Source organism: Carassius carassius, chromosome 11, assembly GCF_963082965.1.
Source record: "Carassius carassius chromosome 11, fCarCar2.1, whole genome shotgun sequence".
NCBI lineage: Eukaryota > Metazoa > Chordata > Actinopteri > Cypriniformes > Cyprinidae > Carassius > Carassius carassius.
The window spans coordinates 30,847,125-30,863,006 of NC_081765.1; positions in this window are offsets into that span (position 1 = coordinate 30,847,125).

Sequence of the window (15,882 nt, forward strand, 5' to 3'; positions counted from 1 at the left end):
ATTTTTTTAAGGAAATGTACCATATTAGCTTAGAGGAAAGATAACACATTATGAAGGATAACTACATTAGTGCCACAATAGCCAAGGTCATGGATCAAAGGACCTCTTTCAGCTCATTACTCAGTCCAATTTGCCTCTGTCCTTTCCCATTGACCATTGATTCCATTAGTGTTGAGCTCAGACGGTCAGCTGAGGCTTCTTAACTGAGAGGAATGACATTGAGAGAAATAAACACAGACCGTCTTTTCTCATCTGAAGATAGAACATTCCTAGACAATCTTCTGTTTCAGAGTGTTTTTATCATTGTCGTTGTTCCACCAACCAAACTTTATCATAACTAATTACGAAAGTTTTTTTTTTTCTTGGTTTAACACTTGTTGTGTTGTGCTGAAAATCCTTCACATAATCTGTTGCTTCCTGTCAAATATGACCAGCAAAAGTGCTTGTAAATCTTTCATTATGCAATATTATCAACAAATCTTGGATTCAGTCTTTTTGGTCTTGTTGATCTGAGATTACCTTAGTTTTTGAGTGAACATTGCCAAGATTTTTCACAAATAATGCTTTTTTCACTCAAAAACTAAGGTGCGTAATCAATGAGGCCTATGACCAGTTAGTTCCAAAAAATGTATAGAAAACCTGTGCTAATTGAAAGAAAACAAGTCAATAAAAAGAATCTTATATTTGGTAATAATATAGCATAACAAGATATGTAAAAACAATTTATTGTGGGCAAGTATTTGGCTGGGACCTCTGCAAATGTAACAATATAACAATTAAAAAATTCACTAAATTGAATTAGATTTTTGATTAAAACAAGAAAAAGCTATTCGCCAATTGAGTAAGAAAACTAATCGTTATTTATGGGGTAAATCTTTCCTTTAATCATTTACTGTGGAGTATGTTTTTGTGGATCGGTTCACACATCATCAAGCTTTTCAAACTCAGCATTTCTGCATGTGATCTTAAAGATAAGCCATAAGCCATCCATATTCATATAACCCACTTTCCAATGTGAGAAGTCATGGAAACCAACAGTGTGCAAACAGTAAAGCTGTAAAATGATTTGTGTATTGGCTTGATTCTGGGTCAGTATATTATCTGTTTCTGATAGACAATTCCAGTTATCTTCACTGGCAAAATGCCTGAGTGTAATTACTTGGATTGCGATGATACTGCACAGTCAGCAAAAGAGGAAGACTATTGAGCAGACAGCACAGCTGCTTTCAGCACTGATGATGCAATGCTATCTTACGACCAATTCAAATGTAATTTATGAGGTGGCTAATTTGTACGAATTGGGCAACTTATAAAATATGTATGATTTATCACAAATCGTATGAATTTGTACGACCTCATTCGCCACATCTTAAAAATATACAAATTGCCATGAGATCAGGCTGAGATGATGCCAACCCTGAAACAGCATACAGAACTCACACATTTTTTGCTATAAGTTCGATTGCATTATATAATAATTGCTGTTAATAGTGTTCATCATCTGTTGGATTACATCATTAATTGATTTTTCCGTACATTTCTATCATATGCACATAAACTGACATTCACCACTGATAAGCTACTACTGAATATTGTAGAAAATAAAGTTGCTCTGCAATAATTTGTATCGTAAATAGCGTTATACAAATAAACTTGAATTAACCTGAATTCAAGTCAAATTTGCTGCATGTTTCATCTTGTCACAAAATAACTTTGCAGTGTTTTGTCTTATATCTTCATAGAATGGTAACTCTAGTGACTACAGTATTTGTTTTTCCCCACCAGACTCCTCCCCCATTTTATAACATGTTCCTGACTGTATTATACTGTGTGTGTGTGTGTGTGTGTGTGTGTGTGTGTGTGTGTGTGTGTGTGTGTGTGTGTGTGAGAGAGAGAGAGAGAGAGAGAGAGAAACATGCCCGTTTAGGCTGTTTTCAAAGCAATAAAAGTGTGCTGTAGATAAAACTCCACATTCCACACCTTGAAAATAACCTTCTGGTCTGGTCGCTTAAAAGACTGCAGTGGAGATGGGCTGCTTTTCAGTGTCATTGTTCTGTGACGTCTTATGACTAAGAAACAGTCTACAATATACGTCCTAACACAATCAATAATTAGTTGGAGGTGTACCACATAAAATGTACAGAACTGTGTGTTTCATGTTTTCACTCTTTTGCACCTTCCAGAACATTTTATGTCCTAGATTAAAGGCGTCTTGGGTGGCAGAGTAGACTATTGCACACCGATGGAGGAATATAGAAAGGTGATACTGTTTACAATGTACCACTGAAGGATTAGTCATACGAGATATTAATTTGCTGTAATTACTCTATTATTTTCTATAAGAACGGGTTACGTAACATTCTCATATTTCAGAGGACCCTGGAATCATTATCTGACCACAATACCTGAGTTTTGCCCTTTGTCTGCTTATTGTTGGCTCTTTGGAGCCAGTATGTTGGTCCTGCAGGCAATGTTCCTATTTTTGCACCACGCGAGAAAATGAAGCTCGGAAAATCCTTTCATTTCTACTCCTGACATGTTCTGAGAAGGTTAGGTTGACAGGATTTAAGTTGTTGTCACTGATCTTTGTGTACATTCTTTTGCCTAACTTTTCCGAGGGATTGTAATAGCACAACAGTGGAGAATGACAGGCCTCGTCATGTTTTGTTTTGTGTTGGGGTCTAGAGCAGACAGAGCTTGCATTTTTCCATCCCACTCTCCTCATTTTCTTTTCTCTGGAATCCTACATCACCTTGAAATGGGGCTGTTATGCATTTGTTGCATCTGTCTGGATGGTCCGGGGCTTCTTTGCTCTCAAAGTGTTCCAGCACATTGACATAATATCCCATAATGCCCTGCTCTAATACTCTTCACTCTTCCCCTTCATTTGGAATTGGGATAATCCGATAATGTGTCCTGGGAGAACAATAGGGCTTGAATGCAGTCTTTCCTTTGGGCAGACCGGCTACAAGAGAGGCATTGTGCCTCAATGCCAAACTTAGGTAGCATTAAGATGATGTTCATGTGACATTTATGTTACGTGACTCTTATGACAATGTTTTTTAACAGTAAATTCTTGATTTGTTGGTGACTTCTTAACCATGTCTTCAGATAAATGTGCTTTAAATAAAATAATGATACTGCACGACAGCCTAATATTGTAACAAGACTTATATATTATAGATGATATCACATATGTTGAGTAATAATAATCCATAATAATTGCTCCGGTGAAAGATGAATCTCATCTGAATCAGGAGAGAAATATGCACAGATAAAGCACCATCTACAAGTGAAAACTGTCATGGTTCTGCCTTCATGTCCTGATTTTTCTCTAGTCTTGTGGCAGGACCATGACAGGCCCGTGTTATGTGTACAAGCACATGGCCTTGTCTTTGGGCCATGTGCTTGTGTTGTCTCATTTCCTTGCCCCGCCCCGCTTGTTACCCTAGTTTTGTCATCATTGATTTACCTGTTCCACCTGTTGTGTTCATTAGTAGCCTCCCTTTATAACCTTGTGTGTTTCTCTGTCCCTTTGTCGGTTCATTGTTTAATATTGTCTAATATTGTCAAAAACTGTCTACATTGCGTGTCAACCTGTGTGAGATCTGTCTGTGAGTAAGTCTATTGAAAGTCTAGTCCAAGTAGTAGTGTGATCCTGTTTTTGTTATAGTGTAGTTTGTCAAGTGTTAGTCTAGTTTATCTCTCGTCAGTCTTGACCTTGTTTTGCCCCCTCGTGGGTTTTGTTTTCCTGTTTTGTATAATAAACTGTGTTGCTGTGACATCTGTCTGCACTTTGGGTTCATCCTCCACCATCCACATAACAGAATGAACCGACCAAGAAGGAACCCATCAGACAGTATGTCCTCCTTTGAGCACAACTCAGACGAACCTTGCACAATGGTGGCACCGGGCTATCGACGATGCAAGGAATGGCAAGCTGCCAATTCCTCCCCAGGGAGAGCGGTCCCTGAGAGAGTACGCTCGGGTCGCGAACGAGAGGAGATTGTTCCTACCGGATAGCCTCCTCAACCGCTACCTCATAGCGGGCCTCAACGCTCCTCCACCCCTGGCAGAACGGGAGAAGCTGATCTGCTGCTCGTTTGGTGACATGTTGGATTGCTTGTCGCAGAGGGAGTCGCGGGGGTCCACCTTATTGTCACTCTCACCCAAGCTGCCAGTGATCCCGGAGGGTCATGTCCTGGCAGTGGTTACCCAGGGGAATCAGGTTGGCTCCACTTCCACCCCTGAGGCTTCAGTCGTCCCCGAAAGTCTCCGTGGCAAACGAGGGAGACGGATCTCGTGGGATTCTTCATCAGAGTCGTCCTCGACTGAGTCAGCGCTGCCTGTGACTGCCCTCCCCACTCAGGTAACAGATCCCGCTGAGCTTCTCCGGCCGGTCACAAGTCCGGCTATGACTACCACACCGCGACCTAAGAGGAAGAAGAGGAGAAAGGGAGCCTCTCGTCCTTCATCTCAGCAGGTCCTAGAGCCCGCTACTCCAAGCGCTGTTCCCGAGCCCGCTGTCGTGAGTGCCGCAGAGAGAGCAGCGGCCGATTCAGCTGCTGAAGCTGTCTTGCGGGCTGTTTCCGCGCATCAAGAGATGCCTGTCCTCGTCTCATCTGACACTTTGGCGGAATACCTAAAGCATCTTGTCCAGATTCTCGAAGCCCCTGGCAAGTCTGTCATGTCATGTACCGAGTCCACTGATTCTATGAGCGCCGAACCCCAGTCAGCTGCCGTGAGCACCGAACCCCAGTCAGCTGCCATGAGCGCCATACCCCAGTCAGCTGCCGTGAGCGCCGAACCCCAGTCAGCTGCCGTGAGCGCCGAACCCCAGTCAGCTGCCGTGAGCGCCGAACCCCAGTCAGCTGCCGTGAGCGCCGAACCCCAGTCAGCTGCCGTGAGCGCCGAACCCCAGTCAGCTGCCGTGAGCGCCGAACCCCAGTCAGCTGCCGTGAGCGCCGAACCCCAGTCAGCTGCCGTGAGCGCAGTACCCCAGTCAGCTGCCGTGAGCGCAGTACCCCAGTCTGCTGCGGACGATGATCTCCCCGATTCAGAGATGGGGAGCGCTGATACTGAGCCGTCGTTGGGGGGCTCTATTCTTGCTTCTGCTCCAATATCACCCGCAGTATCCCCTGTCTTGTCTCCTGTTGTGTTGCCTCCTGTCTCCCCTGTCAAGCTGCCATGCACCAGAACATGATCTATGACAATGATAGACAATATTAAACAATGAACCGACAAAGGGACAGAGAAACACACGAGGTTATAAAGGGAGGCTACTAATGAACACAACAGGTGGAACAGGTAAATCAATGATGACAAAACTAGGGTAACAAGGGGGGCGGGGCAAGGAAACGAGACAACACAAGCACATTGCCCAAAGACAAGGCCATGTGCTTGTACACATAACACGGGCCTGTCATGGTCCTGCAACAAGACTAGAGAAAAATCAGGACATGAAGGCAGAACCATGACAGAAAACAGTCCAAAACAGTTCTAAACAAATATGTGGGTGGATTTTGATGTGAGAGGAAAAAAACGGATCAACTTTTTCACTGGAGGAAGCGGTATTATAGATTATGGACTAGTGTTTTGAACAGAAGCGATGGTTTGAAGTTTGAAAACATCTTGATGGATTTGTTTTTTTTTTAAACTCTCAGCTTTTTACTTCACAAGACATCGATGGACTAGAGTAGTGTGTGTTATTGTGATGTTTTTATCAGCTGTTTGGACTCTCATTCTGACGGCACCCATTCACTGCAGAGGATCCGTTGGTGAGCAAGTGAGGTAATGCTAAATTTCTCCAAATCTGTTCTGATGAAGAAACAAACTCAGTAAGTTTTCAGCAAATTTTCATTTTTGGGTGAACTATTCCTTTAATATTATATTTTTAAACATATAATCCCCAGACTTGTACCCAGGCTCCATCATCTCACACTTTGCCGCTGTGTTCTTAGCTGTAATCCGAGAGGGAACAGGGAAAGTGGGAAATAGTTCTGATATACCCGGCCAATGCCCATCGCCAGAGCTGCTGGGGGCCATCGGACCACAAAAAGGCCTCTGTGGAAGAGAGATCCGGGGTCGGGCCAGAGCTGCTTTCATGTCTGGGTTTCCTCGGTCACTTAAATCCGCAGGTGCGGAAAGGGAACCTCTGTGACTGCCCAACATTCCCAGGGAGCCATTTGATACAGACGTGAATCAGAACATCCTGTAACTGATGACTGAATTACACTCAACTCATTCAACAGCTCAGCAGTCGCATCTCTTTTATCCCCACTGGTTTCATGTAATATCAGTGACCTCTGTTATGACCATATGTACAGTACTAAGAAAATTAATTATGAAAAGAACAAGTTTCCCATTATACAAACTACAAATGCACTTAACCCTATAAAGCCTGCTGTATAATATTTTATACTACATACCTTCTGTCATCTGATTGATAGTTTTTACTTTTACTTTACTTTTTTATCAAGTAAAAGGCCTTTTAGTACAGTATAGTATAATTAAACATCCTGCTTGTGGTTCACCTGTCTTTTTGCTGTGAAATCTTTAAAGGTTTTGAGAACTTAAGAACAATGCTGTTAACATTATAGCATTTACTGGATTAAAGCATCTTGGGTTTACTTATCAATACATAATCATTTGGAAAAATCATGTTTAAATGTGAATATCAAATACTGTAATCAAACAAACATTTAAACAATCTTGGCGTCAGCGTGGAAAGTGAGGAACTAACTGATCTCTGCTTCATACAGTTTGCACACTTTTTTTTTTCGTGAACGTTGATCTTCCTTTAAAACAGCCGCTAAAAGAGTCGCACGATAACGTGTGACATCACTTCGACACGGCATTAGATCTGGCATTTGTTCACACAGCGTTCGTCCCGACCCAGGTTCAATGCTGGAATCAATCCCGGGACGTGTTTGCTTTCACACAGAAGGCGACCCGGCAATGTTCCGGCAATTTGCCGGGTCCGACGTGCAGTGTGAAAGGGGCATTTAGTAATAATCAGCATTTAGTATTTGTTTTAGTTTTTAAATTTGGTTTAAAAAAATAAGTCTTTACCAGTGAGAATAAATAAAAGTAGGCTATATAAATACATTTTAAAATCAAATAATTTTGGTGAGAATAAAACAAAGATGCAAAGTGTTTCATTCATCCAATTAAAAAAAATTAGGGTAATGATTTACATCTATATTTTTTTTACTTGATCCAATGAAAAATAAATAACTATTGTCTTAAGTAAAAAAATTGATGTGAATCATTACCCTATTTTTTTTTTAATTGGATGAATGAAACACTTTTTTTCATTGTGCTACAGCAGGTGATTTTTAAATCAAATTAAGTCGATGTAATTTTAAGGTAAAATAAAAATAATCATCCTAATGCAGAACTGATGTTTACTTCTGGCTTTTCAAATGTGTTTGCAAGTTATACTTTACACAAAAAAAAGTATTTTAGTTTTGTTGCAGTTTAACAGTCTGTTTAGTTTCTCATCCAACACGCGAGAAGTTGATCTGAACATCCCTTCACTGTCTACACGTGTGCAGGTACAGTATGCTCGCGCAGCTTCAGTGAGTGCAGGAAAGGGGCTCTTATTTTGTTCTTTTGTGCTTCCTGTTATCTGTGCCTCAGACATGTAGCTCTGCACTTCCAGTGCTGAACGGTTGCCCATGTCCTGTGCACAGATTTCGAAATAAATTCCACACAAATGACATGATAGCGAATGATTACAATCTGAGCACACGGGTGCACTTCCGGAAAAATCGGCTGGAAAAAAAGGCCAAAGACCGGTCGATTACCAATCACGTATTTTAAGCAAAAACCGTCCGGTCAACCAATGCATCCCTAATATTTTTATGAAAATTCGAGAGATTTCTGAACCTCCATAAAGGCTGCAATGCAACTGAAATGTTCCCAGAGTCATAGTTAGGACATCAGTAAAACAGTTCATGTGACATCAATGCTTCAACCACACTTTTACAAAGCTACAAGAATACGTTTTTGTGCAAAGAAAACAAAAATAGCGACTTCAACAATTCTTCTCCAAATCACATATGCCGCCATTATGGAGAGTAACAAGAGGCATGTACATTAATTGCTTTCCTCTGCGTGTAATCAAGGCTCAGCGAATGCGTGTTCTAGGTCAACAGCACCATGCGCATGAATTATTTACGTGCTGTTGATAATGGTGGAAGATGCGATTTGGAGAAGAATTGTTGAATAAAGTCACTGTTTTTGTTTTGTTTGCACAAAAAAGTATTCTTGTAGCTTTGTAAAATTATGGTTGAACCACTGATGTCACATGACTGTTTTACTGATGTCCTTACTATGACTTTGGGTCTGGGAACATTCCAGTTCTGTTGCTTACCGTACAGGGTCCAGAGGTGTGTACCATTTTCCACTGTAACGTTTGTTAGAATCCCATCTTGACTGCTTGCCTGTATTTCCCATAAGGAGATGAAGGACTGACTTTTTTTCATGTAATTTTAGAAAAAAAAAAACAAAGGCAACATTTTGTTGTTTTCATCTTCAGACTAATGAAATTGAAGTATCCAATGAAGACCCTAGCAGTATGGAGTATATGTTTTTTTTTTTCAAGGTTCATAAATGCTTTGTTAAAGTTAATACACAAGAATTTGAGTTCTCCATCCTTTTAAATACTTCTAGGATACAGACGTTGCCAGCAATTAGGAGGTGATCCAGAAGACTCGTGGGAATCTATTTGAAGCTGCAGTCATTGAAGACAGTCCAGCAGAAGTTGGAGTTTTAAAGGATAAGGTCTTCAGGATCTAGCAGTTTACAGTATGCGAAACCATGTTGCTGGGACTGATATATGGACTGAACTTGAGCAACGCTCCTGAACTCAGGTACACATTTGGAATACTGAAGAAGTAATTTCTGGAGCCAGTTCCTGTTCCAGGAATAAGGTTTGATTGGTTACCCATGAATGCCAATTAGAAAATGAGTAGTTTGCTATTTTGTAATGTGGTTTCAACTGTATTTAACTGTGTGTAATTAATTATTGCTTGTTTAACAAATACACTCATTTGTGACATCTTTTGACTCATTACAAGACAAATCACACAAAAAATGCTTTGTTGAAAGGAGTAACTTTAAATAGAATATATTTAAAGTAATTAGAACTAACTGTGTGGAACCACTGTCCATAATTTAAATGAGTAATTTGAAACAAACCTCCTTATGTTGATAGAATGAAACAAATTTGGCTAGATTGTAATAAACCAGAACATGCTCAGTTAACTTAACCAGTTTAAGTTAAAGGAAAGTGAATAAATTGATTTGGTTGGACATTACTATTTCACATAGATTCTACCTCATTCAATTGTGTTGTCACAACACAAGGAGTTTGCATAGATTCAAAAAATTAGTAATTTTTTGAGTGAACCTAAATGTGACTTGTTATAGCAGTTATATATTATTGCTCTTTAGTTGATTTTAATTTCTTCCATTACCACATTGGATAAGGGTCTGCTAAATGACTAAATGTAAATATACATCTTCAGGCATCATCATCAATATACAGGCATCATGAGAAGCTGCTATGTCAGCATCTAAATTTAGCTCTTCAATATCTTAATGATTTAGCAGTTAAATACATAGTTAAAAATTCACTTGGACATGCATGAACAGCAGTGTGAAGACAGAGTAATGAAAGCAGGGTCTCCATACCTCATATCTCTCAGATTAGTACATTTTGTGTGTATCAGTCCAATGTGCCACAGCTGCTCTGAGCTTCGACTGCCTTCTGAGGAGAGTGCATGAAGAGTCCAGGCTTCTGCAAATGTGTCCAAGTCTGCCTGGATGCTTGAGAGAAAAGTTTACTGTACACTAAACAGGTCCTCAATAAGTCAGCATGTCTGAGTCCTTGATTCTGACATCACACCAAATGCAATCAATCCTATTAGAAACAGGTTTAAAAACAGATCAGTTATTTATTAATAATTGTAAGATATTTTGTTACATGAAAGTGAAATTAAAAGCTACCTACAGATAACTAAAGTTACTAAATTATTAGATTATAGACACTTTTACCAGATATGAAACTATGTTGGTCCGTGCCTCTTGAAGAAAACATGAACCTGGCGATCTGTTCATCCTCCAGTCCTTGGTCTCCCCTGACCCTGATAAAAAAAAAAAAAAAATGCAATACATTTCCGAAAAAAAAAGAAAACTCAAATGCTTTTTTTTTACTGTAATTGTGTGTGTGTGCATCAATACAGTCTGTAAAAAGGGGTTCATATGTGTATCTCTTATCACAAGACTGCAATCACTAGCAATCAGAAGACTTCCAGTTAATCAAGTATCTAGAAAAGATCTACTCTATGAACAATGTATTAAATGACATTAAATAAAGACAAAAATAAATAAAACAATGAAATGATAACTCACATGTATCTGGTCCACTGTGTCAAGTCAAGTGAATTATTAATCATCTTCTAACAGGCATCCAATACTGACTTCAAGAAAAGGGGAATAACCAATGACATTTGAGATAACAACTAAAACAGCAAGCCCCGCCCCACGACTGACAAAAATAAAATTGTTCAGCAAGCAGAGGTGAGAAGATCAAGCGCGAGGATGTAGGGAATTACCATGAGGGCTTGAATTGCGCGCAGAGGACATGTCACGCGCGCGAGAGTTTGAATTGAGCTCACGGGCTCCCATTTCCTCGCGTCCGATTTAGTTTTCCTCTCGCGGAAGTGATTTACCGCACGCGCAAGCATCAGTTGTATGCTCGGTTATTATTGCCATTGATTTGCCGTCATAGTTCGGGAGTTCAAAGCGGGTTCGCGAATCATTTGAGTCAGTTTGGGGATCGCAAATCATTTGAATCAGTTCGGGAGTTCGGAGCGGGATCGCGAATGATTTGAATCAGTTCGGGAGTTCGTAGCGGGTTCGCGAATCATTTGAGTCAGTTCGGGAGTTCAAAGCAGGTTCGCGAATCATTTGAGTCAGTTTGGGGATCGCGAATCATTTGAGTCAGTTCGGGAGTTCAAAGCGGGTTCGCGAATCATTTGAGTCAGTTTGGGAGTTCGGAGCGTGAATCATTTGAGTCAGTTTTCATTGGTCATATTTCATTAAACCGTGACACATTTAAAAGAGAACCCAAGTACTCATTCCAAATTCACAGCAAACAATAAATTAGGTGAAATCTCATACACAGCACACTTAATTAGAAACTCCAAACCAAAAATAATTTGAGTCATTTCGGAAGTTCCGAGCGGGATCGTGAATCAGTTCGGGAGTTCGTAGCGGGTTCGCGAATCATTTGAGTCAGTTCGGGAGTTCAAAGCGGGTTCGTGATTCATTTGAGTCAGTTTGGGGATCGCAAATCATTTGAATCAGTTCGGGAGTTCGTAGCGGGATCGCGAATCATTTGAATCAGTTCGGGAGTTCGTAGCGGGTTCGCGAATCATTTGAGTCAGTTCGGGAGTTCAAAGCAGGTTCGCGAATCATTTGAGTCAGTTCGTGAGTTCAAAGCGGGTTTGCGATTCATTTGAGTCAGTTTGGGATCGCAAATCATTTGAATCAGTTCGGGAGTTCGGAGCGGGATCGCGAATCATTTGAATCAGTTTGGGAGTTCGTAGCGGCTTCGCGAATCATTTGAGTCAGTTCGGGAGTTCAAAGCATAGACAGTAAAGTTCAAAGCGGGTTCGCGAATCATTTAAGTCAGTTTGGGGATCGCGAATCATTTGAATCAGTTTGGGAGTTCGTAGCGGGTTCGCGAATCATTTGAGTCAGTTCGGGAGTTCGTAGCGGGTTCGCGAATCATTTGAGTCAGTTTGGGGTTCGCGAATCATAGCTGTATATGGATAGGCATTTTTAACTAATTTAGTAGCTAGTTCTAATTACGTTTTCCAAGCGTGTTTAGGTGTGATATGTGAACTCCTATTTTTTGTTTTAATGATGTGCCTTTTAACAGTATCAAGTATATTCAAAAACTAAACAAATCGTGCCTACAAAGTGCACGCATCTAGGCTAATGTAAAGTTACATGATGAAGTCATACTAGTGCGCGTGTGCATTTTGAGTGCGTTCTTTCACTACATTATTCAGTGTATTCAAATGCATTTATGAATGCATGTGAATGATCACAAAATTCAAGATATGGGGGTTAGAAAATGTATATATTTATATATATATGAAGGTTGGGTGTGCTGAGGTTCTTCTTCTACACACCTGGGAATTTGTTAATTACAGTATTTCTCACAGGTGAAGCTCTAATCTTTGGTTGAATCCATGGGACAAGACGTTTGTCTAAGCAAAATCATGCCTTTCTGTCCTAATTAAATAATTGAAAATCAAGGCATGATCAGATTTTATTTTGGTAAAATAAGCGTAATCAAGAAGCCTTTGCCTTTTATATAAGCCACTTCTGATTCCAAATGATCAACTAGAAGTCAAGTTATTATTTGTTGTTCCTACAACTTGGATAGGCGACAAGATTTTTGTCAGGGACTGTAGGTAGGTAGGTAGGTAGGTAGAGGTAGATAGGTAGGTAGGTAGGTAGGGTCATTTTTAGGCAGTATCTGACTCAGGAATCGGCCGGTGAAAGGTCAAGCTCAAGTTACGAGTGGACATTAAGACACAATTGTGTTCGGTGTTAAGTGTTCAAATCCAGGGGCTTTGCAGCATCATCCCTTTAATCCCAACACAAAAGCCACGTGTGGCAATGATGTGAGAAATTTTATTCAAAGTCAACATTTGGCAGCTCTTTCAAAGGGGTCAGTTATAGCGAGGGCCTCATGCTCTATGGATATACAACCGGCCTTTTAGGAAGACAGTGGGAAAGTGCTTAAGTCCCAATCCAGTTCAGACTGACACGATGTTGTTTCTGCCACCTCTTCTTTTAATGCTGGATCAAATCAAAAGTTGTGTTTGGTGTGTAAGCTGTCATTCAGGCTTCAGTTTTCAAAATATTGTAGATTGTTTTGCTTTCACAAAAGTCCAATACAATGTCTCAGGATTGCACATGCATTCATTAATGTCACAAAATAACTCCATAATACAGTCTCGGATATTTCTTAAATGTAATAAATGAACCCATTTTATATGTTTATATCATATATTTATTATATTGTGTTACCATGTTGAATCACTGGTAAAAGTATCTGTGCTTTATTTTCTGAAAAACACTTTAAATTTAAATATGGTCAAAGGCTGTCCTCTATTGGTCAAAGAGTAAAAACATGCAACCAGTATATTAATTATATTATAGTTTAATAATGGACATTCATAAAAATTATTATTATTATTATTATTATTATTATTTTGTAAACTAAGAGACAATATTCATTAATTCATTCAAACTGATGATTTTAGGTTAAAATGCAAATATTTTAGTTTATGTTTTAGATGCTGTGATTTCTATTTTTCTTGTTTCTTTTTTCACTAGTTCACTTCAATGATCTTGAAGTGATAAATCACTTTTGAATTATTATTTTTTTTTTTAGATACAGTAAAAATATTCCAAATGAGCTCTAACTTAATATGAGTTCATGAAAATTGCATGCACAATAACGGAGGAAACATTAGAGGCAATTCTGTAGTTGACCCCCCCCCCCCCCACCCCCTTGCATTTTTAAGACTATGTGATATAAAAAAGATATAATGGCAGATGCTAATTTTGTTGACTTTAATAATTAAAATCAATTATTATATGCTATATGAGATTAAGAGAACTGAATAATTGTTCATATTAACATTTCCAAAATACACAATTCTTTAACATGAAAATTCAGAATGGAATAACTAATTTATAAAGCTATCTAGCTTTGATAAATGTGAGGTACAAATTGTACCGAGTTTGTACCATTGAGATGAATGGAAATTCTAACAAATAACTCTCAGCAGGTATTGTGAAGTTAACCAGTTGCAAACCACTTCTCTAGAATGGTGTTGTACTCATTACACTATCCACTAGATGGCGGTGTACACTCATCAAACTCTGTTCCTTCGCAAAACTGCTTTTAACAGCAAATAATTTATACCCAAGATTCTCCACATGATGTGGCTATGAAGTTAAATAGCCATTATATAACTAAACACAAAAAATTACTTCTGAGGTCAATGCACTTTTAAGTAAAATTTTCAAGAATAAAAAGATTTGATAAAAATTCCCTGATGATAACATAATAGCTTAAAAAACAAAGCAGGACTGTGATATCATTACAAAATTAAGAATAATCTTGTAACCATTGGTGTATATATATATATACACAGTACAGACCAAAAGTTTGGAGACACCTTCTCATTCAAAGAGTTTTCTTTATTTTCATGACTGTGAAAATTGTAGAGTCACACTGAAGGCATCAAGGGCTATTTGACCAAGAAGGAGAGTGATGGGGTGCTGCACCAGATGACCTGGCCTCCACAGTCACCGGACCTGAACCCAATCGAGATGCTTTAGGGGTGAGCTGGACCGCAGACAGAAGGCAAAAGGGCCAACAAGTGCTAAGCATCTCTCGGGGAACTCCTTCAAGACTGTTGGAAGACCATTTCAGGTGACTACCACTTGAAGCTCATCAAGAGAATGCCAAGAGTGTGCAAAGCAGTAATCAAAGCAAAAGGTGGCTACTTTGAAGAACCTACAATATGACATATTTTCAGTTGTTTCACACTTTTTTGTTATGTATATAATTCCATATATAATTCCACATGTGTTAATTCATAGTTTTGATGCCTTCAGTGTGAATCTACAATTTTCATCTCTTTGAATGAGAAGGTGTGTCCAAACTTTTGGTCTGTACTGTATATATATGTATATATTTTTTTTTATGAAACCACAAAATAATTATAAAACAAAGCAGAGTTTATATTACAGGTGTAAAGATTCACATGCAATACAGGGAAGTGTAACCCACTACAGACATTACAACACAGTTTCTTGTTAACAAATCTTTAAAGCATATGGTGTACACACAGCCAACATGTGATTTAAAGACAACCATAGGATATATTGTCTCTGCACTCGTGGATATTTTGTATGATGGGTTTTTTATAGTAATTACTTTGAGTTTTGTGTTTGTCAAATGGGTATATCCTACTGCAAAAAGCCATGGTAAAGTCATTTGCCTGACGTGAAGTGCTTGGCCTTTACTCTATTTCCTGCTCTTAATGTTTGTCACTGCTGCATTTGGCATGTATAAAATCTGTGGTTAAACATTTTTCTATTTTAATAGCTCCTGGGCATATATTTACTACATAGGTCCACTGGAAAGGCTACTGGGAAGAAAAATAGGCTTTATAAAACAACACCATCAACCTTTGTGCTCCTGGTGTTTCTGAAGCCTTTTTTTTCTCTTTCTTCTTTTTTTGTTCCATAGGACACACAAAAATAGTCAAAAGTGACAGTACAGACATGTATAATGTTACAAAATACAGTTGATAAATGCAGTTCTTCTGAATTTTTTAAAATCATGATTCCCACCATCTCAAGCTAAATTATTTATTTATTTATATATATTTTAATATATTCAGAGATACAATTATATAGTCTTTTAAAATGTTATAAACGTAAAGTTTTACAGTTTAATTATCACAATATGGTGAAGCTACATTCTTTTAATATCCATTTTGCAACATTTTTTTATTTTTACTATTGTATAAAAATGTAATATTATTTATAAATGCATAAATGTTAGCTAAAATGTAAATCTACATAAACTTCTGTTCAAAAGTTTGGGGCTCACTAAGATTTTTAAAAGAAACGAATACAATCAGCAATGATGCATTAAACTGAACTTTCCATTCATCAAAGAATAATGAAATATATGAAATATATTATGAAATATATATATTATATATATTTTTAATATTGATATCAATAAGAAATGTTTCACGAGTAGCAAGT